This window comes from Gracilinanus agilis, chromosome 3, assembly GCF_016433145.1.
Source record: "Gracilinanus agilis isolate LMUSP501 chromosome 3, AgileGrace, whole genome shotgun sequence".
NCBI classification, from domain to species: Eukaryota; Metazoa; Chordata; class Mammalia; order Didelphimorphia; family Didelphidae; genus Gracilinanus; species Gracilinanus agilis.
In genome coordinates this window covers 326811423-326834821 of record NC_058132.1, presented here as the reverse complement: position 1 = coordinate 326834821, position 23399 = coordinate 326811423, and the positions used below count along the sequence as shown (strand labels likewise).

Sequence of the window (23399 nt, the reverse complement as noted above, 5' to 3'; positions counted from 1 at the left end):
AGATAATTAGATCTCACTGAGGCCCTTAAAAAGGCAAATTTAAAAATTACAAGTTTTCTTTCTTTTCCCTCTGTAACTTATTTACCTTTTCAGGTTTCTCTCGATTTTTGTGGTTCGATATCAAACTTTCCATTCAGCCCTGGTCTTTTCTGTGCAAATACCTGGAATTCTTCAATTTTGTTGAATGCCCATACTTTCCCCTGGAAATATATAGTCAATTTTGATGGGTAGTTGATCCGTGGTTGCAGGCCCAGCTCTCTTGCCTTTCTGAATATTGTATTCCAAGCCTTACGGTCTTTTAGTGTGGAGGCTGCCAGATCCTGTGTGATCCTGATTGGTGCTCCTTGATATTTGAATTGTCTCTTTCTGGCTTCTTGTAAGATTTTTTCTTTCGCTTGAAAGCTTTTGAATTTGGCAATAATATTTCTAACCGATTTCTTCTCTGGGTCGAATATGGTGGGTGTTCTATGGATCCTTTCGATGTCTATATTGCCCTCTTGTTGTAGGACTTCAGGGCAATTTTGCTGAATAATTTCTTTTAGTACGGAGTCCAGGTTTCTATTAATTTCTGGGTTTTCTGGAAGACCAATTATTCTCAAATTGTCTCTTCTAGACCGGTTTTCTTGGTCTGTCACTCTCTCATTGAGATATTTCATATTTCCTTCTATTTTTTCAGTCTTTTGACTTTGTTTTATTTGTTCTTGTTGTCTTGAGAGATCATTGGTTTCTAATTGCTCGACTCTAGCCTTTAGGGACTGGTTATCGGCTATAATCTTTTGGTTTTCGGCTATAATCTTTTGGTATTCCTTTTCAATCTTGTCATTTCTGGTGTTCAATTTGCTTATCAGTTCATTTGATTTCTGAGCCTCACTTTCCAATTGCAAGATTCTACCTTTTAAACTGTTATTTTCTTGCCAGATCTCTTCCATTTTCCTCAGAATCTCAGTTTTGAACTCTTCCATAGCTTGTGAGGAGTTTTCCTTATTTGAGGAGGGTCCGGATGCTTGTTTGTTCTCCTCCTCTGTTTGCTCGGTTGTCTGGATTTTCTCTGTGTAAAAGCTGTCGAGTGTTAAAGACTTCTTCTTTTTGTTATTATTCTTTCTCTTCTGAACCTCCTGATGCTGAGTAGCCATCATTAGCCCAGCAGCTTCTCAGCTTTATCCTCGGGCTCAGTGTCTGTTCCCAATCTATTGGCTCCTGAGGTCTGAATTCTGGTTTTTTCCAAGGTCAAGCCCCCTGGTGGGCCCTCTTGCTTGATCCTCTGCTGGAGGTTTCTTTACAAGTCTCAGGGCGCTGTTTCCACAGTCGTATACCCGTCTGCACTGGTTCCCCACTTAGGCTTAGTTCTGCCTCCACCCACGCCTCTACTCAGCCGGCTCTCTGCGCCCAGCGTCCTGCTCCGGCGCGCGCGCTCAGATTTCGCGTGCTTTTTTTGACTTAATGGGGTCCTAAGTCTTGCTGCTGTCAGGAACAGGTCCCGGAGCTGCTGATGACTCGATGGGTGCCCCAAACTTGCTCTATTTCTTTTTAGCTGGGTTCGGAGCTATAGGTGAGTGTGGAGGGGGTGGGGCGGTTGCTCAGCTCGCGATTGAGTGAGTGAGAGCCCTTTTTAGCCTGGAAATGTCTCGATTCCACGTACCTTCCACGCTGTGCCCTGTTGTGGGGTTCCTCCGTTCGTCTGGACTTGTTTTTATGTCCCCTTGAGGAGTTTTGTATGTTTCGGTCAGGAGAGGTTAAGAGCTGCTTCTTACTCTGCCGCCATCTTAACCCGGAAGCTCCTCTCTCAAACCCTTTTGACTATTCACATACTAATAATTCTTCTAAGAGAATTCTCCCTTGTGGCAATGATTATGAACACTGTTTCCCAATTCATTTAATAATGATCTCACTAAGGACACTAAATAAACCCTGATAATGAGCAATTTTTTTTCATAAAGAACACCAATAAACTCTACATTTTACACTTATCTGGACTGCTTCACCTTTATTTACCATTCCTATAAACTTACCTTCAATTGTGTTTGCCCTAAATGATCTTAAATTCCCAGAGCAGCATAATATAGTGGAAAGTCTGATGAACTTAGAGACTTTGGTTCAAATTCCACTTTTATTAGCTGTGTGATAATGAGAAAGTCACTTAACCTCTATAGGCTTCAGTTTCCCCACCTGCAAAATGGGGATAATACCACTTGTATGCAGTACCTGAACTTTATAGGGCTGTTGTGAGGATCACATGAAATAATAAGCAAATTGCAAGCCCTCAAGTGCTATGTAAAGGTCAACTGCTATTCTGTTATTACAGCAAAACTGCCACTGGTTCATAGCATTGATTGATTCTCTTACCTTTCTATGGGAACAGCATCTAGCATCTTCTCTACTTCCTTACATTTTCTGACCATACCTACAGATCCACATATAATTCCAGTTATAACTTTGGGAAAGCAATGTTATCTGAGGTTATGGATGACAGCACCAAAGACAACACTAAATAATAGAAGGTTCCAGGTCAGGGACCAGATAGCACATGACAAACAGCTTTTCCTAGTGGACAGAAAGCTAGCCTATAAACTAGGTAAACCTGGGTTCAAATGTATTTTAGACACATCCTGTCTATGTATCCCTAAGCAAGTCAACTAACATCTCAGGCCTTCAGAAAACTCTTATAAGGCTTAAAGTCACTGAGAAGGTGTAAATCTACATTGCTAAAAGGAGTTTTCTCACCTGAGAGTTCCAAACTTAGATGAAATCACAGATTTAATGCCAATCCATATCCTATTCTGAATGACAAAAAGTAGGAAACAGGAAAAGAACTAGAATCCTACAAAAGTTTTTCAAAGAAGGTACCCAAACCAGAAAGCCAAAAAAGCACAAAGCTGCTCCTTAGCCAACAAACACTTGTCCCATTTTTCTCTATGTTGCTTTCTTTGTTTTCAATTCATCTTTGTTTTTATTGATATAAAATCTCTTTATTATAACCATTAAATCTCCCCTTACTAAAATCAGGTCCTTTTTCATTGCTTCAAAAGTTTTGTTTGTTTGTTTGTTTGCTTGTTTTTAATCAAGTTTGTTGTGTTTTAATCAGCTTTATTTCTGTGAAAACTATTGGGGTTAATTTTTTTTTCCTTTTGTTAAAATTCCCCGTAGGATCTTTTCATCCAAAATATCACCATACAGGAAGGGTTTTTCCCCCTTTCGCCTGCTCCCTTGTTTCCTCATACTTTTGTTATTAGAGACACAATTCTTTCTGGAGGCTTCTCAGGGAATTTATTTCTTCCCCTTTTCGCTTATTAAGGATGTAAGAGAGGATGTAACTATAGAGCTACCTCAGTTCCATTGTAACTTCTCACCATGACACTTTCCTGGAACTCACAAAGAACATTTACTTATAGATAAGTTGGAAGGAGATCAACAAACAGAAAACAGGGCACAGGTAGGCATTTACAGGTTATTTTGTGTAGCAGATCACATTTTCAGAGTTAAGAAGTATAGCAAATGCAAGATTCCATTATATTTACTGTAAGCTGACTATAAAAGATCACACAGGATTCCTTGATAGATGTTATAAAAGCATTCTGAAAACTGCTCTTTTAGTTTAACTTAAATATTAAGAAACAGTGTTTTCTCCAGCTTAAAATTTTTTCCCTTTAGGGAAATGTGAAAGAGGCTGAGAATAAAGACTAAGGTAGAAGGAGAAATATCTCTTCAATAGTTAAGATTATTGCTCTCCTCATCCCCTCAAGAGATGAGTGCTATGATTCATCCCTTCACTCAGAATTAGAACTAAGTAGTATGATAATTAGATTAAGTCTACACTGCCCATCTTTAGATTTAATCACCAAAGGTGAGAACACCTCTAATTCTGGGAGGTCCGTAACCCATGTGTGCTAGAGTGAGTGATGAATCAGAATCCACTGACTGCCCCCTACGCATTCTATGAGAAAGGGTCTATTGTGATTGGACAGGCAAGCTAGGGGAAGGCACAGGAAGTGACACATAAGTGACCCCTTTAAAAAGAGAGAGTGGAGTGAGTGAGAGGTCTTTGGTTGAAGACGGAGTCTGGTGACAGACCTCTTCTGATTCATGGAGGAGTGTTGGAACTCTGAGACCCTGGTGAGGTTGCTTTAAAAATCTTCTTTGAATTCCACGTGATGAGTTTAAAGACTGACTGAATCTTCCTGAACTTCTCTTTAAAAAACTTCTTTTAATAAGACTCTGTGAATGAAGTTTTGCTTCATTCACTTCTGAGCCTCTGGCCCTCTAACTCTCTGCTGAGGGTTAAGATCTACCTGGATTAACTAGAGGAACGTAGTAAATTACCTACTGGGTTAGATTCTTATTTCCTTATTTCCCCTCTCTCTCTTCTTAATTGTAAATAAACTTCCATAAAAGTCAATTTTGACTTGAGATTATTCTTAATTGAGGATTGATAATAGTTCAATCCTCTGGCGACCATCTTTTAATATATTGAACCCATAAAATCCCTTTTTTCCCCTTACAGTAGTTTTAGTTGAAGATCAGGTGATTATTACTTTGTAACATTAACCTAAAATTTTATTTTAACATATTATAATATTTTCTTTGTTCAAGATTCTATAAATGTTACCTTAAGTTGATGTCTCAAGGCATGGACAAAGGAGGAGGGAGCTATAATGCCAATCTGGACATTTCTTACTAAGTTAGGCATTCATTTTGAATCAGAATAACATTAAATTAATAAAAATTGTTTCTGGCAGTTTATATCTAAAATTCAGTGTATGGTATTAATATATTTTTTCTTTGACAAAATGAGCAAAGAAATAACTTTAACAATCCCCAATCATCCTCAGGTCATCCTCAGGATGACCCTGGTTCACAAAGTATTCACCATTATCCCAATTAATTAAGACTAGGAACTTCTTAAGCAGCACACAAAGACCAGAAAAGATTAGTGGCCCAGAAAATATTTATCGGAGGTCAACTCTTACTGAATTTATAGAACTGACCTGCGAATTTGAGTAGCTAAAATATGGACAGCTAGGAGGCACAATGGAGAGTGTGTTGGACCTGAAGTCAGGAACACTCATCTTTCTGAGTTCAAATCTGTTTTCAGACATGTACTAAGTATATAACCCTGGGAAAATCACTTAATCCTGCTTGCTTCAGTTTCCTCTTCTATAAAATGAGCTAGAGAAGGAAATGGCAAGATATCTTCACCATGAAAAGTCCAAATAAGATCATGGAGAGTCAAACATGGCTAAAACAACCGAACAACAACAAGAAGGAGGAGATATTTGCTAGCAATATTATTAAATATTCATTTTGCTAAAATTATTGCTCAAACTTGTCCTAATTTCTACTAGATTTTCAGTTGTGGAATCATGTAGATATCCTCACTCCTTTCCAACAGTGATTTAAAGTCACCTGCCGCCTGCCAAAATATGCTGCTTCTTCCAAGTCAAACAGTTCTCTTTGAACCCTCTGACTCCTGGCCAAGTTTGAAGGATCAAGTTTTCTTTACACAATAAAAAGAGCAACAAAAATAGGAGGAAATCAGTGAGCAGACGTTTAAAGATGTATAAACACACTTGTTGACAATCACAAGATCTATTTTAAGCAAAGCTATTCTTAACTCTGCTTTCATGCTTGCCTAATTTATATTTGTTCTCATTAATCTGAAATTCAAGAATTCTGAATCACCTCTACCTACTGCATTCTATAAAAAATCTTTAAAACTAAATGCAAATCTGACTTATTTCAAGTTCCTATCATTTTCAAGATGCCTTTCTTTCTAATTTAACAAAAAAACATAATTTTATGATAGCAAGCAAGAAAATACATAATTCAGTCATCTTAGATATTCTCCTTAGAGGAAAGACTATATTTTATTAAGGTTTCTTCAAACTATTAATCAATCAAAAAATATTTAAGTGACTTGATATATGTTCAACAAGGGGCTATGTTTGATGTTAAAAAGAAATATACTAGGTCCTTGTTCTCAAAAATTTATAAAATAAATAAGGAGACATACACACAGACATAGATATACTGTTAATTTCCAATGTGTACATAGATAACAATGCAAAGTAGTATAATTTTAGTAGATAAGTATATAGGATAAACATTTATAAATATTTACTATGTACTAAGTGAAGAAGACATGAATACAAGCAAACAAGTCCCTACCCTCAAAGAGCTTATATTAAAATGGGGAAATAAGAGTTCTAGAAAGAGGGGGAAATGACCATATGGTGTAGATGGGAAGTGATTTGAAGGCCTACATTTTGGCAAGATAAGGCAAATGTTCACTTATGAAAGTTACAATATAAAGCAGTAAAATGATAAGAATTGCCATATCAGTGAGGCAAAGAAATCCACCTGTGGAGTAGAAATTTTTGCCATTATTTCTAAGGAAGCGCTCGCTCTCTCTCTCTCTCTCTCTCTCTCTCTCTCTCTCTCTCTCTCTCTTTCTCTCTCTCGACTGGTTTGAAGGAAATAAAAGCAAGAAAATGGCATAGGAATGCAGCCTTGGGAAGTCTGGTGAATTGTGTGGATTTCCCTAAGTGCTTATAGTTGTATTCCCTTGTATTGTGTGCATTCCTGCTAAATTATAACATATTGAGGATGGTGGTACTAGAAGTAGACACAGAGAACATCAATTCAACTCAGTAAATACTTATTAACCCATATTATATATGCATTTGAGAGCCTCTTCCAATCAATAACCACTCAGAAAACTTGGCCTATCTACACAGAAACAATCAAATGGATGAATGAATTCCTTAGATTATGATACTGTCAGATGAACATCATCTATGTCCATCAGAAGCAATATGCCATAGTGCATTGACGGGCAAACTACTGCCCACAGGCCAGATTCAGCCCCCTGAAATGTTCTATCCAACTGCCTGACATTATTCCTAATCTGACAAACACGATGAGTAGGATACAGTACAATGAAACTTCGAAAGAGTTGCCTTAGAAACAGACTGACAGATGAGCATTTCCTTTCCTTTGGCCCCTCTTTAAAAAGTTGGCCCATCACTGCAGTAGATAGAGAGCCCAGCTTAGGAAAACTTGGGTACAAATTCTTACTTATACCAATTACATAATCTTGGCCAAATCATTCAACCTCAGTGCCCCTGGCAATTCTATAAGAGTATAAAATATCTAAGAGTTGCTGATCTAGAGGGCAGGATAGTTCAGTGGAATGAGAGCCAGGCCTAGAGATGGGAGGTCCTAGGTTCAAATCTGCTCTCAGACACTTACCAGCTAGCTGTGTGACCGTGGGCAAGTCACTTAACCCCCATTGCCTAGCCCTAACCACTCTTCTGCCTTGGAGCCAACACACAGTATTGACTTCAAGACAGTAGGTAAGGGTTTAAAAAAAAAAAAAAAAGAGTTGCTGATCTACCTCAGTAGATGGAATTTTCTCCCCCAGGAAACCACAACACGAATGAAATCACATGTCTAAACTTGTGTTTGGGTGTCTATATCTCTCTACAAACACACACAAATACATATGTATGTATATATAAATGACACAAAAGGACAATTGGGACTAGAATTATAATGACAATAGAGTGGTTTGGACTGCCTCTAGGAAACTGTAAAGCTTTGTTAGTGATCCCAAACATCTCTCAAGAATAAAGATTCAGTATCTAATACTAATATTCAATACTGTATATGACTTTGAGTCACCGAACACTATAACCTCTGAAGATTTAAAAATAAGTAACACATAGAGGGCAATGGGGAAGGATATTGTGGTTGTGAGAGGACCTTGCTACACAATAAATGAGGAATTCTGGAGATGGATCTGAGTAAAAGATGTTATCTAGGAAACTTATGATCAAAAGAAGATTTGGTGGTTGTGTGGTCAGTGAAGGATAACAGATGGAAAGTCCAAATGTTCAGTTGGGTATCCTCTTGATAACAGAAGAAATCAAAGAAGGCCTCCAACAAAGTAGGTAGATCCTTCACTGTAAATTTATAGGAGGATACAGACAAGAGTCACACAAGGCAAGGAGACATGAATATATTGTAATATATCATTGGAAGGAACACCAAAATTGATCAGATCAAGGATTCATAATCAAGTCTGTATACACAAGGCACAACACAATTATTTGCTTTGAGGAATTTGCACTGAACTGAGTAAAATACAGAGAAGGTAACTAGAAGGTAATTTGAGGAGAGAGGGAACCCTAAAAACTTTGGGGGATGAGAGAAGCTTATGAGAAGAGGTTACATGCGAGTTAAGTTACTATTCCAAATAAAAATTATGAAAGATGGTAATGAGGAAGACATGCATTTCTGGCAAAGAGCAGATATAGTTTATGTAAAGGCACAGAAGTGGAAGATAGCAGTGTTGAGTCTGTAGATGAGATGGAATGGTGATATGTGTGAAGAAATATAACTAAGAGAATGTCAATGTTCCCTCTGCTTCTCTGGGCCAGATGTCAGCAAACCTTTTTTCCTCTCGCTACTTTGAGTTAAAAAGTTTTCCAAAGGAATTAGGTGGGAAAGCAAAATACTGAACAATAGTATAGAGTCAATGAATTATAGAAACATTATAAAAAGCCTTCAGTTTAACCCTATCTACAGAAAAGCCAAGAAAGCTATCTGAGTGCCTAAAGCAAAGTTTGAAAATTATGTCCCCAGAGGGTTACTATCCACTGGAGGTTTTGAATGCTTCACTAAAGCACATACAACCAGTTTGTCACACAAACAAAAAAAATGCAATTTTCTGGACTAAAGTATATTTTAAAAAACATTTTAAATGTGTCTACCCTTGCATATTATACTCATCCTTCTGTATGTGGCTAACCCCATTGATGACCCCTAGATCTGTCTTCAATAGGATAGATAGTCTTTATTATCCTTTGATGCATCTTTGGGACCTAGCCAAATATATTTAAGCATAAACAAGACTAGGTTCTTCCCTTAAATTAAAGCTAAGATCTCTTATCTCTAACTAGCTTGTCACTCTAACCTAGACTCATTTCAGGTGGTGTTTTATATCTAGCTGCCCTATTTTAAAGCCCAAAATGTTATCCTCCACACATTCTCTTCAGGGTCCAAAATAGTTGCCTTTCTTTTTTAATTTGAAATTTGGTTCCTTTTGCTACCCTTCTCATTAAGTTATAGCTTCTGGCCAGAAGGTGTTTCCATTGTATGTTTATTCTCAACTGATTTACAAAATTGAAAAGACGTAGACACCTGTGTGGTCCAATGTACATTATTTCAAACCTTTGTCTGACCCAGCTAATGGCATTACCAATTTCGCTAGATTCCACCAGCTGATGAGTCACTTGATGATTGGTCCCTGAACCCCTGTGAAATGGTCCCTTCAGAGAATTCTATCTTATTGTTTCAGAGAATTCCAATATTTTAAACATACAGTAATAACATGGACAATTTCTTCCTAGAATAAGAGAAATGTCTCATAATAAGATTGTGCTTTTCTCAGAATCCTGTCAGATAAGTGAACTGGAAATAAGAGACAGCATCCAGGGCACTGGATTTGGGGTCAAAGAACTTGGTTCAAACTCTGACTCTCCTACTTAATACCTGAATAACCCTAGGCAAGTCACTTTAGTGTAAAATGAGTTAGACTAGATGATTTTTAAGGTCCTTTCCAACTCTATCTCCTATGAACTTAGATTTAATTTGGCCTCATCAAGCATGCTATGGAAGATAAGAGACCAAATATTAAGAGCTGGAAGGTACCTTCAAAGCCATACCATTAAGCCCCTTTATTTTACAGATAAGGAAACAAATTTCAGAGATTTAAAGATTTGCCCAAGGTCACAGCTAGAATCACAAATGGGATTTTAACTCCAGGTCTTCCTTGTTCTAGGTTCAACATTCTGAAACCTTCAGTGAGTACCAGAAGTCTTCCAAAGTATAAATAATTGGAGGTAAAGGTGTCTCATTTCTGTGGGGCAGGTATAGAGAAGACTGTCTCCCAATAAAGGAGTTAAGATGTTAAAATTCTAAAAAATTAGCAACCCCATGGAAATTAATCACTGCTGTTGAGAACTATGGAAAAATTAGGGGGGGCTCAGTGGATTCAGAGGCTGTCTAGAGACTGGAGTCCTGGATCCAAATGTGGCCTCAGATACTTCTTAGATATGTGATCCTGGGCAAGTCACTTAACCCTTATTGCCTAGTCCTTACTCCTACTCTGCTATGGAACTGAAATCTACTATTGATTCTAAGATAGAAGGTAAGGTTTAAAAAAGTGGAAATTTTGTCAATGTGATGAATAGAACTCCAATGAAGCTGAAAGACAAGGTCTATAGATGGGCCCTGGTCAAGCAGGCACCTCTTAGTGCTTTGATGGTAAACCTATGGCACATGTGCTGGAGAGGTCATGCCAAGCCCTCTCTGTGGGTACATGCATCATGACCAGCCAGAGTTCATTACTAGAAAGCCACAGGGACTCTGGGCTAAGCTGATCCCCTTCCCCACTCCATATGCACCTAAGGACATTTCTTACATGACCTGCCCCTCTGCCTAGCAGCCCATTGGGAGCACTTCCTCCCTCCCCTGTCTGGGGCAAGGAGGGTGGTGGGGTGAGGCACTTGGTCTCTAAAAGGTTCACCATCACTGTCCTATCATATAGTACAAGGGTCCTCTACTAAAGGTTAGAAAGCTCTCACTATCAAAAAGAGTTCTCAGAAAAGTTTCCCAAGCTACAAAAGATGCTAGTACACTCCAGAAAAATTAAGAGCTCTAGAAAGAGCAATCCCTCTCACTATGACAGTGCTGCAATGAAACTAGCAACCAAGCCATTAAATTACCTGATATGTCTTATTAATCTCTCCCTTTAATTTGGAATTATATCACCTCTAACTGAAACTATTTTTTAAGTACAAAATGAACTTGGTAATTCTCTCTTCTAATTTATATATTAGAATCAGAAAGAGAATCAAGAAAATATTTATTAAGTACTTACTGTGTGCCAAACATTGCTAAGTCCTGAGTAGACCAAGGGGAAAATGATCTTGACTGTCAAGGATAGCACACTCTAATTCTAATAGTAATGGCTAATGAAAACGTCATTATCATAAGCTAACATTGAAGAAAGGTGGCTTCATGACTCTACAAAGGTACAAAGCCTTGCAAAGAGCTATGCCCAAGGGAAGACTTATATGTAGTTGTTATTCAGTCATTTTCAGCCATAACTGATTCTTCATGACCCCATTTGGGGTTTTCTTGAAAAAGATACTAGAATGGTTTGCCATTTCCTACTCCAGCTCATTTTATGGAAAAGAAAAATTAGGCAAAAATGGTTAAGTAACTTGCCTAGGATTAAATAGCTAGTATGTGTTTGAGGCAGGATTTGAACTCAACTCTTCCTGACTGTAGCACTATATCTCCTTTACCACCTTGTTGCAATGAAAGGAAAGGGAAAAAATGACCTCTTGTTTGCCAATATAGACCCCAAAATCAGAAATAGTTTTAAAAAGAAGTTTAATAGGTCATTTTGTGGAGAGGAGAGAGCAGGAAAGCAGTCTCATCCAGGTTGTGGAAGGTTTATATTATATAGGATTTAGATGAAGGTATCTACTGTCATATTCAAACCCTGGGAGTTGAGAGTCACACCTTGATTGACAGGTGAAGACAGTTGGACATCGGAATGTTCCCAGAGGCCATGAGGACAGGAGGAAAGGCAGTTGTCCAGAAAGGATATAAATACCCTAGGAGCCCCCTTACAGGGACCCCTTGGACCCCTTGTCTTTTGGGACCTTGGCTTTGCTTTGGCTGAGCCTTGCCTAAACTCTTGCCTTGGACACTTGATCTTGAACACTGATTGACCTGTGGATCCTCTGATTCTCTCTGAATCCCTAGATATTTAGGTACCTAAACCATCTCTAGATATTTAGGTATCCCGGAGCCTGGAGGGGATCTGGGAAGGAGAAGAAGAAGAGGGTGGTAAAGGGTGGCATTTCCTGAAGGCTGTAGAACTGGCAAACAACGAGCAGTAAGAAGCTGAGAGAAATCATCGAGGTTTGTGTCATCCAAACAGCTTGCTTACTCTGGTTTGGCTGTGGCCATGCTGAGACAGAGGAAGTGAAGAACAAACCGAGCATTACTGAACAGCCTACAGTCCTGAGGGATTATTGTCATAGATTTAGTGATAGGGTCACCTATTCCCAACCCTTTCCTGATCATTCCTTTCCCTTGTTAAACAACATAGATAAAATTATTAAGTACCTTCCTGGAGTAGTTATTCCATCACCACTCTGGGGAGGGAGAAACGCAGTTAGATGAACACTATCCAAGGCTGATAGAGCCCAATACCAATAATCAATCAACCCCAGGTGGGACCTGAAAGGGTTACCTGTCCATTGACCTTTAGGGATCCTGCCTGGGCACTGTTATAAAGAAGGGCAGTTATTATACCATCCAGCTGGGGGGTAGGACTTGGGTGTCCCTGCACCAGCCATCAGGGGAACCAAACCAAAGCTCCCTCAGATTAATATCTCAGATTATTACTACTAAAACCCAGCCTAATAGTGGTAGTATACAGAAAACCCTATTCTCTTATAATACTACATAGGAATGACAGGTATATACAGTAAAGCAATTTTGCCCAGAGGACAATTTGACTCAAACACAAGAGAACCTAAAACATGAGATTGGGTGGATCATCACAAGTCTTAGATGTGGTAACCCAAAATAAGAATGCTTTAGGGGTAGATCCAGGACCTGGGGAAACCCAACATACCTAGGATTCATCTCCAGTATTCTAGAGTTACAGGGATCAAGCAATATTCTAGATTTCTCAACACATATAAAAGTTACAATTATGTTATAGTATAGTCTATTAAGTATGCAATGGTATGATGTCATTTAAAAAGGTACATAATTAAGAAAACTTTTTTGTTAAAAATTGCTAATCAACATCTATATCTTCAGCACGTCGTCATCATTTTGCTCATGGAGAGCCCTGCCTCCTTGTGGGTTGTTGTTGCTGAAGGCTGGGGTGGCTGTGGCAATTTCTTAAAGTAAGACAATGAAATTTGCTGCATCCGTGTTCATCTGAACACTACTTAGAGGTCATTGTAGTGTTATTAACTGGCCTAATTTCAATATTGTGTCTCAGGGAATAATAGTGAAGCTGGAGGAGAGGGAGGAGAAAGAGGGAAGGGGGAGAGGGGGAGAGGGGGAGAGAGAGAGAGAGAGAGAGAGGGGATGGCCCATCAGTAGTAGTCAGAATACCACTATATTTATCAATTAAGTTCACTGACTTATATGGGCATAGTTCCTAGTGCCCCAAAACAATTAAAATATTGTGATAATGAAATTAAATCTGCTCTGCCCATCCTTAATCTAATCACCAAAGGTGAGAACATCCCACTTAATTCACAAGTTGGGAGATCTGTGACCCATGTGTGCTAGAGTGAGTGACAAATCAAAATTTACTGACTGCCCAGGCTAAGCAAAGCATCTGTTATGATTGGACACATAAACTAAGAGAAAGGCACAGGAAGTGATGCAAAAGAAGCCCCTTTAAAAGAGAGTTCAGCTCTCTTCTTGTTCATGGTTTGGACTTGAAGGAATTCTGGCTGGGACCCTGAGACCTTGGTGAGTGAAAAAGGCTAACTGACTACTTTAACTTCCCTGGAGATACAGGCCTCAGGAGGCTCCCTTGATTGGGAGAAGCCCTTGTGGCTAAATCCCTTGTTAACTGACTTTTAGTTTCTCCCCAGCTGGAGTAAAGCCCAGACTTGAATACAAATCTAGTTCATTAAGTTAGATCTCTTACTCTACCCTCTTCTCATTTCTCTACTTCCACTCTCTCCTATATTTGGTAAATAAATTACTAAATTCATTTTAGGAATTGGTATTTAGTCAGTTCCTTGGCAACCACACCTTTAAATATTAATATCTAATAAAAAAACCCTTTTTCCCTTTTACAGCACAGATCACTAAAACAGATAAAATAATAATGAAAAAAATTTGAAATACTGTATAACCAAAATGTGACACAGAAACATGATATGAACATATACTGTTGGAAAAATGATGCTGATATACTTGATACAGGGTTACCACAAACCTTAAATTTTTAAAAACACAGTATCTACAAAGTGCCATAAAACTAGGTATGACTATAATAAATTATTTCCCCCCCTACTCTCAATAACCTACAGGTATTACTTTTGCCTTTGGTTACATGTGGTCTCTGAGCCAACCTTTTCCTTTGTCTAAGGGAAGCAGGTATCTCCAGACCTCTGGAGATGTTTCTAGAACAAATGTTCCTGGTATAACTCCTTAGTGACTACCCTATTAAAAAATTAGTTAAGTTTGACTGATGGGAAGCATACTTTTAGAGATCATAAATGATAATACTCATGAATAGCCTCTTCAGCATCACCCCTAGAACCCTCAGGGAAATAGCAAGAGTAGCCATTCTTTGAGAACCCCAAACTGCAAGGCGAAATTAGGGGAAATGAGGCCAGAAAGTGCATCATTGTGACAAGAGATCTTACAATATTCTTACAGGCACCCCATGCCTCCCTCATTAGGATGTAAGCTCCTAGAGGGTAGGGGCTGTTTCATATTTGTTACTGTATTCCTGGTACCTAACTGTGCCTGGCATGTAGTATTTGCTTAATAAAGATTTCTTGCTTGATTAAGGCAGTGTGGTAAAGTTAAAAACAAAACAAAACACGATAAACTTGCACTTGCTAGATGAGAATTAGTGCCATTTCGCCAGCTTTGCCTCTGATTTTTGTGTGATCTTGTTTCTTCTTCCTCCCTGGGTCTCCATTCCCTCCTCTACAAAATATGGAATTTAGCTTAAAGATCTTCTATCTCTAAATGCATGATCCTATAATTTTTAAGCCATCACTTCTTTACTTCTAGTGAAATGAAGATAAAAGATGAAATGGGCTGGAACTCAAGAATTCCTAGACCAATTAGTTTCAAACATTAGCCACTTTCTACTGGGAACCTAATTTAACAAGGTCAAGACCAACAGCAAGACTGATTCAGTGCAGAACCTGATAAACCTTGGGGCCTATGGATAGCACAATAGGCAAGTTAAGGGCTAGAATTTTAGTAATTCAAAAAGGATTTATGAAATCAAATCAGAGAGGTAGAAGAAAAACCAGAAAAAGAAATGAGAGTGATGCTGGAAAGTCATGACAAAAGAGCTAATAGTAAAGGTGGCATGGCACACAAAAATCACTGAAGAAAATTATACCTTAAAAAACAGAATGGCTAATTGGAAGAGGCAAAAAATATACTGAAGAGAAGAACTCCTTAAAAACAGAATTGGCCACATTGAAAAGGACATGCAAAAGCTCACTGAAGAAAATAATGTCTTAAAAATTAGAATATGGAAGTCAATGACTTCATGAAACATCAAGGGGAAAAATCAAAGTCAAAAGATTGAAAAAAAAATTGAAATATCTCATTGGAAAAACAACTGACCACTGACCTGGAAAATAAATCCAGGAGAAATCATCTAAGAAATTATTGGCTACCTGAAAACCATGATCAAAAAAAGAGCTTAGGCATCATCTTTTAGGAAATTACCAAGAAAAACTGCCCTGATAACTAGAGCTAGAATGTTAATCAGAAATTAAAATAATCTACCAACTTCCTCCTGAGTTTCCATAAGGATAATGCCCAAGAATATTGCCAAATTCCAGAACTCACATGTCAAGAATTATTGTAAGAAGCCAAGAAAAGAAACAATTCAAATATCATGGAGCCAAAGTTTGAAAAACACAATATCTAGCAGCTTCTACATTAAAATATATGAGGACCTAGAATTAGATATTTCAGAGGGTAAAGGAGCTAGGATTTCAAACAAGAATCATCCATTCAGCAGAACTGAGCATAATCCTTCAGGGGATAAAATGGGTATTCAATGAAATAGAAGACTTTCAAACATTCCTGATGAAAAAACCAGAACTGAAAGGAAAATTTGATTCTCAAATATAAGATTCAAGAGACGGTAACAGAAAAGAGAAATCAAAAGACAATCAATTAGGTTAAACTATTTACATCACTACATGGAAAGATGATTCTTGTAACTCCTAAGAACTTTATCATTATTAGGGCAGTTAGGAGTAAACATAGACAGAGGGCAAGGATGTTAAGTTAAGTTTGAGGAGATGATATAAAAAAATTAAAAATAAGAGGTGAAAAAGAGAAAGGTATTGGGAGAGGAGGACAGAAGAAAAATAGAATGGTTAAATTATCTTACATAAAAGAGGCATGAAAGAGCTTTTACAGTGGAAGGGAAGATGGGGAGGGGAGTGCTTGAACCTTATGAAATTGGCTCAAAGAGGGAATTACATATACAATCAATTGGGCAATAGAAATCTATCTCGCCTTGGGAAGGGGATGGGAGAAGGTGAGGGGCTGATAAAAAAAAAAGAGGACAAATTGGGGGATGTGGTGGTCAGAAGCTAAATGCTTTTCAGGATGGAAAGAATGAAAGGCAGAAAAGGATAAATGGGGAGGGGATTGGATGGAAATTAATTAATATACAGTAATCATAATGGTTAAATTTTCATAATAAGTCTTTCTAATAAAGGTTTCATTTCTCAGATACAGAAATGAGTCAAATATATAAGAATATGTCATTTCCCAATTAATGTATGGTTAGGAGATACAAACAGGCAGTTCTCAAAATAATTAAACTATCTATAGTCATGTGATTCTAAATTACTAGTAGTTAGAGAAATTAAAGTTAAGGCAACTCTGGGGTACCAATTCCAAAATAAATAAGCAAATAAATAAATGATTTTCTTATAACAATTCATTCAGATTTTTATCTTTGCAAATGAACATCTAAAAGCCAATGGTATAAAAATAATTGATAAACTCCAATTTAGTAATTTATGAAACAGGTACAGCTAGGTAGCATAGCAGATAGAGTACCAGGAGTTGGGAGGTCCTGAGGTCAAATCTGGCCTCAAATACTTCCTAGCTGTGTGATCCTGGGCAAGTCACTTAACCCCAATTCCTTAGTATTTCCTGCTCTTCTGTCTTAGGCTGATACTAAGACAGAAGATAAAAGTTTAAAAGATAATAATTTATGAAACAGGTATGCTGTGTCTACCTCTTCAAGGTATTAGGAGGTTTGATTGCCAAGAAATCAGAGTTTTAAATTGAATTATGCACCTATGAAGCCTAATCATTAAGGTGTTTTTCCCCCCTCAATGTAGACCTGTGATTTTCTTGGTGTGGGCAGCTTCCAATAAGAAAACTTCCTCTACCACAGCACATCAGGAACTGTTCAACAATTTATAATCTAAAAGAGTTGCCTGAGGCACTGAGAATCTAAGTGACTTGACCAGGATTTAAACAGCTAGTATGTGGCAGAGATAATACATGAATTGATGTCTTTCTGACTCTGAAGCTAGTTCCCTATCCAATCAATGTGCTGTATTTTAAGGTGACTTATTAACTCTAATTTTGATACTCACAAGATCCCTATAAGGTATGCATTGTCAAATATTATTAGCCCTTTTCTATTAAAGGAACTCAGGCTGAAAAGTTAAGTAACAAGTAATTACACTGCTAATAAATGATAGAGCTAGGACTCAAATTCAGAGTAAATATTCTACATTCCCTTTCATCATTCTAAGAAAAAAAATTTGATGATCTGAATCCACCTATTCTTTACTGGAATCCTATGCATGGATCACCTCATAATTCCATACTGAGCCTCAATCCCCTCTTGAGCTTTCCCCATACCTTACAACTCACAGAATGAAGCGTGGACTGTATTTCTTAAACTTACAGAAGACCAACTAATGAGCTTTTGGGTTAAAAAACTCATTGAAAGGAAACAAACATTGCTGAGTTATGTTAACAGCTGCTCCTTCTGGCTTTTACATGAGCTCTTGACTAGAAACTAGCTAAAGCTGTATCAATTCTACAGCTGTTAAACTTTTCCCATCAGACCTCAATCACTTTCTTTTCTTTGTATGAGTACTGAATGCATATTTCCTGTGGTGAGCTAGAAATGCTTTACTGTCAAGATTCTTCCCTTTCCACCTTCAAATGGAAATAGTCAATTAGAATAAATTGAGTTTCTAAATAAGAAAAAACAAGTGGATGAAAAAGAGAAAAAAACTCTCAACTATGAACAAGTACTAGGTTTACTAATGAATACATTCAAAGAAAATCTCTTTGTAAATGAATAACACTAATATTCCCTTTTAAAAGTGTAAAATTTTTGTTTGAATACCAATCTTTGAGGGTGAAAAATTTAAGTGGACTCTTTCTCCCCTCTGCTTAAATCTTGCTGAAAAAAAAAATGTAAGAAGTTACTTAGGAGCTATTCCATTACAAAGGTCACTTTGAAAGCATAGTGAAGGCTAAATCTCAGAGACCTAAAAGCCATAAACTAATAAGTATATTACCAGAGATTGTTTATTTTCTTTAGTTTTTATATAGTAATAATTTTTTCTCTGCTTCAGGGGACATAATGTGATATGTTCTCTTTATTTTTGTTAAATCACTTCTTTAAAAAAATGTATGGCTAACAAACAAGCTGTTTAAGGGGAAGTTTCGGTTTCTTTTCCCTTCTAGGTATAATCAATACTGTGATACCTAGACAATTCAAACAAGAACTAGTAATCTTTTGTAGGTTACTTTAGTTTTATATTAGAGAGGGAGAAATAATATCTTTAATATAGGTCCAAACATTGTAATTCTAATGTTAGCTCACTAACATTCTTGCGTCTGATAGGAGTATGCAGCTATCAACTGAATAATGGAATTGAATCACTCCTTGGTTTCTAAAATACACTGTTTTGAGGTATCTTAAAATGTTTATAAAATCCCAACTATGAACTTCCAACAAGTACTAGGTTTATGAATGAATACATTCAAAGAAAATCTCTTTATAAATGAAATATCACTAATATTCCCTTTTAAAAGTGTTTAAGATAAATGTGAATCAATTGTTTATTTGTCATATTAAGTAAAATATAAAACATTACTGATGCTATTAATGAGACACACTTTGTTTTTTAAAGGACATTCTGCTCTATTCTTCATTCTTTACCAGCAGGAAATATATTGGTTTAAGGGCATGAACTGACACTGGAAGATAACAGTTGTATATATGAAAGCCCTCTCACTATGAGTTAGCCTTGTCATTGTCAGAACTCTCTACCCTAAAGGCTTGTGTGGTATGCACAGTCATTATAATATTATCATCTTGGTTGCATACAGCTATGGGTAACAATATCCAGAAGATAAAATTTGAGACATCTATTCTCACATCCATTTTGTTCTTCTCCAAGTGATATGTTGTTATCTACATGTGATACATACTAAATACTTCAGTCCCTTAGGCAATAGTTTCCAACATTTTTGAGTTTGAGACTTTCTTTTCATTTCATTTTTAAAATGAACAAGCATTTATTCTTCCATAACCCCAACTAATTTAAAGAAAAAGGAAAAAATGAAAAAAAAAACACTTGTAACAAATATGCTTAGTCAAGAAAAAATAATTCCCTGAACCCATTACAACCAAAACAGTATTCAATTATGCTCATAAGCCATATTTTATTCGGCCCTTACCCAATTAATGAACATTCCTTTAGTTTCTAGTTCCTTACCATCTGAAAAAGAGCTGCTATAAATATTTACGTTCACATAGGCCCTCTTCATTTTTCTTTGATCTTTTTAGTATCTTTTAAACATTAAAAGCATTATGGGGGGCAGCTGGGTAGCTCAGTGGATTGAGAGCCAGGCCTAGAGAGGGAGGTCCTAGGTTCAAATCTGGCCTCAGACACTTCCCAGCTGTGTGACCCTGGGCAAGTCACTTGACCCTCATTGCCTACCCTTACCACTCTTCTGCCTTGGAACCAATACACAGTATTGACTCCAAGACAGAAGGCAAGGGTTTAAAAAAAAAACATTATGGACTCATATAGGTTATTAGCTGTCTTAGTATTAATTAATAAGATATATCATGAGAAAAATCTACCATGAATTCAAATATTTTTAAATGATTTTTTACTTCATTCATCTCAATCTATTCTATATATATATTTGTTAAGTAGTAAATCATCTTGGATGCAGTATTGGCCTCAAAGTCAGGAAGACAAGTTTAAATTCCACCTTTGACACTTAGTAGCTGACACTTAGCTAGTATGACTACTTCCCTTAATATAGCGCAAAATAAAAATCAAAATTATAATACTTAGTACACATATAGATTTGTGGACCTCATTTAATAATTCTGAGTACCCCCTCTTCTCCCTATCCACTGATTTACCTGGCCCAGATTAGGACACAGTGCTTTAGAATATCTCATCATATTCCTAAATCTAAGGACTTTTCTTTTTCTTTTTTTTTAGTTTTACTGGCATATTTTGCTTTTAAAATATATTAATTTTCTAAATAAACCTCTAATCCCCTCCCTTCACTAATGAGTATTCCCTAGTAACAACAAAAAAACACACATTGATCACGTTTGAAAGTATAGTATATGCAACAATACCACATGAGGTGATGTTCTGGAAAATCAATGATAGTTTTTGTTTTTTTGATTTTTGGAGATCATGAGATTGGTATAGTTCTACAGCATTTGATAGGGCAATATAAATGCTACATGGCGTGTTCTCTTAGCCTGATAATTTAGTGGTATTAAATGTTACTTTTTGCAGGTTACATGGAAGAAAATTTTGAATTATTTAAATGAATGAAGGGTAAGTGAAAGACGTTAACTTGAAGTCAGCTGGCTCTGCAACTGTCCTGTATTTTCTATTGTTAAGTAGAATCCCATCTGGAAGCTGGAATTTGGTTGGAATATTTTCTTTATTGGTACCTCTTTAATATTGAATAACACATTTCTGTATATGCTTCTCCTTTAAATTCAAACAACCACAGTAAACAGTATCCCCATAATTTTTAACCATTATAAGTACAATATTGCTAAATCTGGAAGGGACCTTAGAAGTCATTTAATCCAAGCTCTTCTTTTCTACAGTTAAAGACACAAATCTAATAGTGTCAAAGTAAATGAGAGGAAGAGTCATTCAGGTCTTCTGACTCTAAATCCAGTGTTCCACCTGCTGTACCATTAATACTCCCATTTTTCCTTCTTAAAAAAAAAGATATATATATATATATGTAAATATACATTTATACACATAGTATAGTGCCCATAGAAGAAGAATAAATGCCTTAATTGGATGAATTCATTTTTTCAGGCTTTTGAGATATTATCCACTGTCTAAAAGATGGAACTGTGAGATTGCACAAATACTCTTCTACTTTCATATGCTTCACTGTTTTGTTTAATAAGAAATTGTGCATGAAGCCTCATGTGGTCTGTTCTCTTATTTTTCATCAAGTAAATGGACTATGTCTATATAGACAAAATAATGGAGGTGATTGAATCAACATAATTGAAACAAAGGAAAATAAATCAACCAAGAAGTATTTGCAGGGCATCTACCAAGAGCTAAGTGGTCTAGTTTAGGGAATATGAGAGAAATAAATGGCATGTTCCCTGCTCAATAAGTTTACAAGTCTAATGAAACAGTCCAGATAGCAAATACCTCAAGTTTCGTGACTTCGCTGGTGTCAATATTCCTTCTACCAAGTAAATAGTTTACATCTTAATTTTTTTTAATTACTGGGGTAAAAAAATTAAGCACCTGGCAGTTAACCTTCTTGGCAAGATGCCTCTCCCCCCTAATTTTGCCTAGCCTCAGGCAAGAACCAATATAGGATACATATTAAAGATTTTCCATCTTGATGGGATTAGCCAGAGTTTGCCCTAATCTGTAAAATCAAGAAGTTTTTAAGGGTCCTCCCCACAAGAATAAAATTTTAGTCAGGGGGGTGCTGGAACTGACCAGTTTTCAGTGTGGGGATTTACAACTGAAAACTGACACACCTACATAATTTTGTTTTGTTGGTTTGAGAATTGTCTAGACTTAAGAAAGTAATGAGAAAATATTAATAATGCAGGTTAAAATTTAAAGTGTCATATGTACTTTTTCTTCTTTTTTGGAGAGTGGTTTATTTAACAACATCCCTAGCTTTAGTAGAGGAATCATTATATAATTAAGTGCTAAATGACATGATAGAGCCTGCAAATTCAGTGGGATTTCTGAGTAGTCAAGAAAAGCTTCATGGAATTAAAGAAACCTTAACAAAAAATAGGATATGATGGGGGAAAGGGAAAGTTAAACATTAAAAAACAGAGGAAACAATAAGTATAGTTTGTATCACAAAACCATAAAATTTCAGAACTGGATGTTACTGGAGATTGAGTAATTCAATACTCTCATTTTCCTGAAAAGACTAACCTGATTTGGGTTGACAGTGGGAAAAGGTTTGTATTTATTGAGTTTGTGGACCTGAGTTGGAATTCCAGCTCTGCTGTTTTGTACTGAGTTACCTTGGACAAGTGTACTCACCTCTTTGGGCATCGCCCGTAAAATGAGGAGCTTGGAGTTACATGACTAATTGGCGCTTCCAGCTCTAAATCTAAGGACCCACGGTTTCCTGACTCCCAGTTCAGAATTCCCTCCATTGCTTCGCACAGCGTCCCTTTCTAGGATAATCACGTATATGAGAAATACTGTAAGCAGACCTCATCCTGTCCTGGGAAATAAAGTAATCTAGAAGGAGATCATAAAGGCCCCTCTCAGCTGGAGGCCTCCGGGGTCACATCTGCAAACACCAGGAAGCAGGATAATCACATTACAACTTCATGCTATTCAACGACTGGCCTAACATTCTACATCAGAAATAAGAAGTCTTAAAGGTCGTCCCAGGGAAAAGCTCCATGTGGCTTAAAAAGAAAAGCCCTGGAAGGAGGGAGCATTGGAAACATTTTAATTGGATGTGTGCACTCGTAGAGACAAATTACATGAATGTCAAAACAGCCTTCAGCTAGAGTAGTTTTCACCTTCCTTACAGAGCGCAAGTGCCATCAGGGGAACAACTCTTACCTGGGCGGATTCATGACTTAAAGGTGCACCGCACAAGTAGCTAATCCTGCCGCGACCCCTCAACAAGTTAGACTGAGCTGGCCCCTCAATTAGGCCAGGGCTCACTCAGCGCAGTCAGGGCAAAACAGGTGCTGAATGCGCTCGCGCTCCCTCTCCGCCCCACCCCCAAGCTCCTGGGAAGAAAAAGGTTGCTCGTGGAAGGCGGGGCCTCAACCCTTCACAGCCCTCTCCCCGCCCCCTACTCCCGCCACATCCCAGGCATTGGTCAAGTTATCGCCCAGGAGGAGGACTCTAGCGAAATTCTCCAATCCCCGCGTTCCCTCGGTATGAGACCGAAACACCTTCTGGGCCCAGACCGACTGAAATGTGTTGGGATGTACTACCTTATGTCCGCCTTGCACGCTGCGCCACCTTCACCTTAAATGTCTCTTCCGGGGCCCAGTTAGGCGCGCGCTCAAA

General features: G+C 37.4%; 1 protein-coding gene across 1 annotated transcript in view; it reads right to left on the bottom strand.

Annotated features, from left to right (window-relative positions):
- NMNAT3 (nicotinamide nucleotide adenylyltransferase 3) overlaps nt 1-23062 on the bottom strand; it is a 151117-nt gene extending 128055 nt beyond the window's left edge. The window contains exon 1 of the mRNA XM_044669981.1: nt 22941-23062. The gene's annotated coding sequence lies outside the window, so the exon portion shown is untranslated. The remainder of the gene's footprint in view (nt 1-22940) is intronic.
- Nucleotides 23063-23399: the final 337 nt, after the last annotated feature.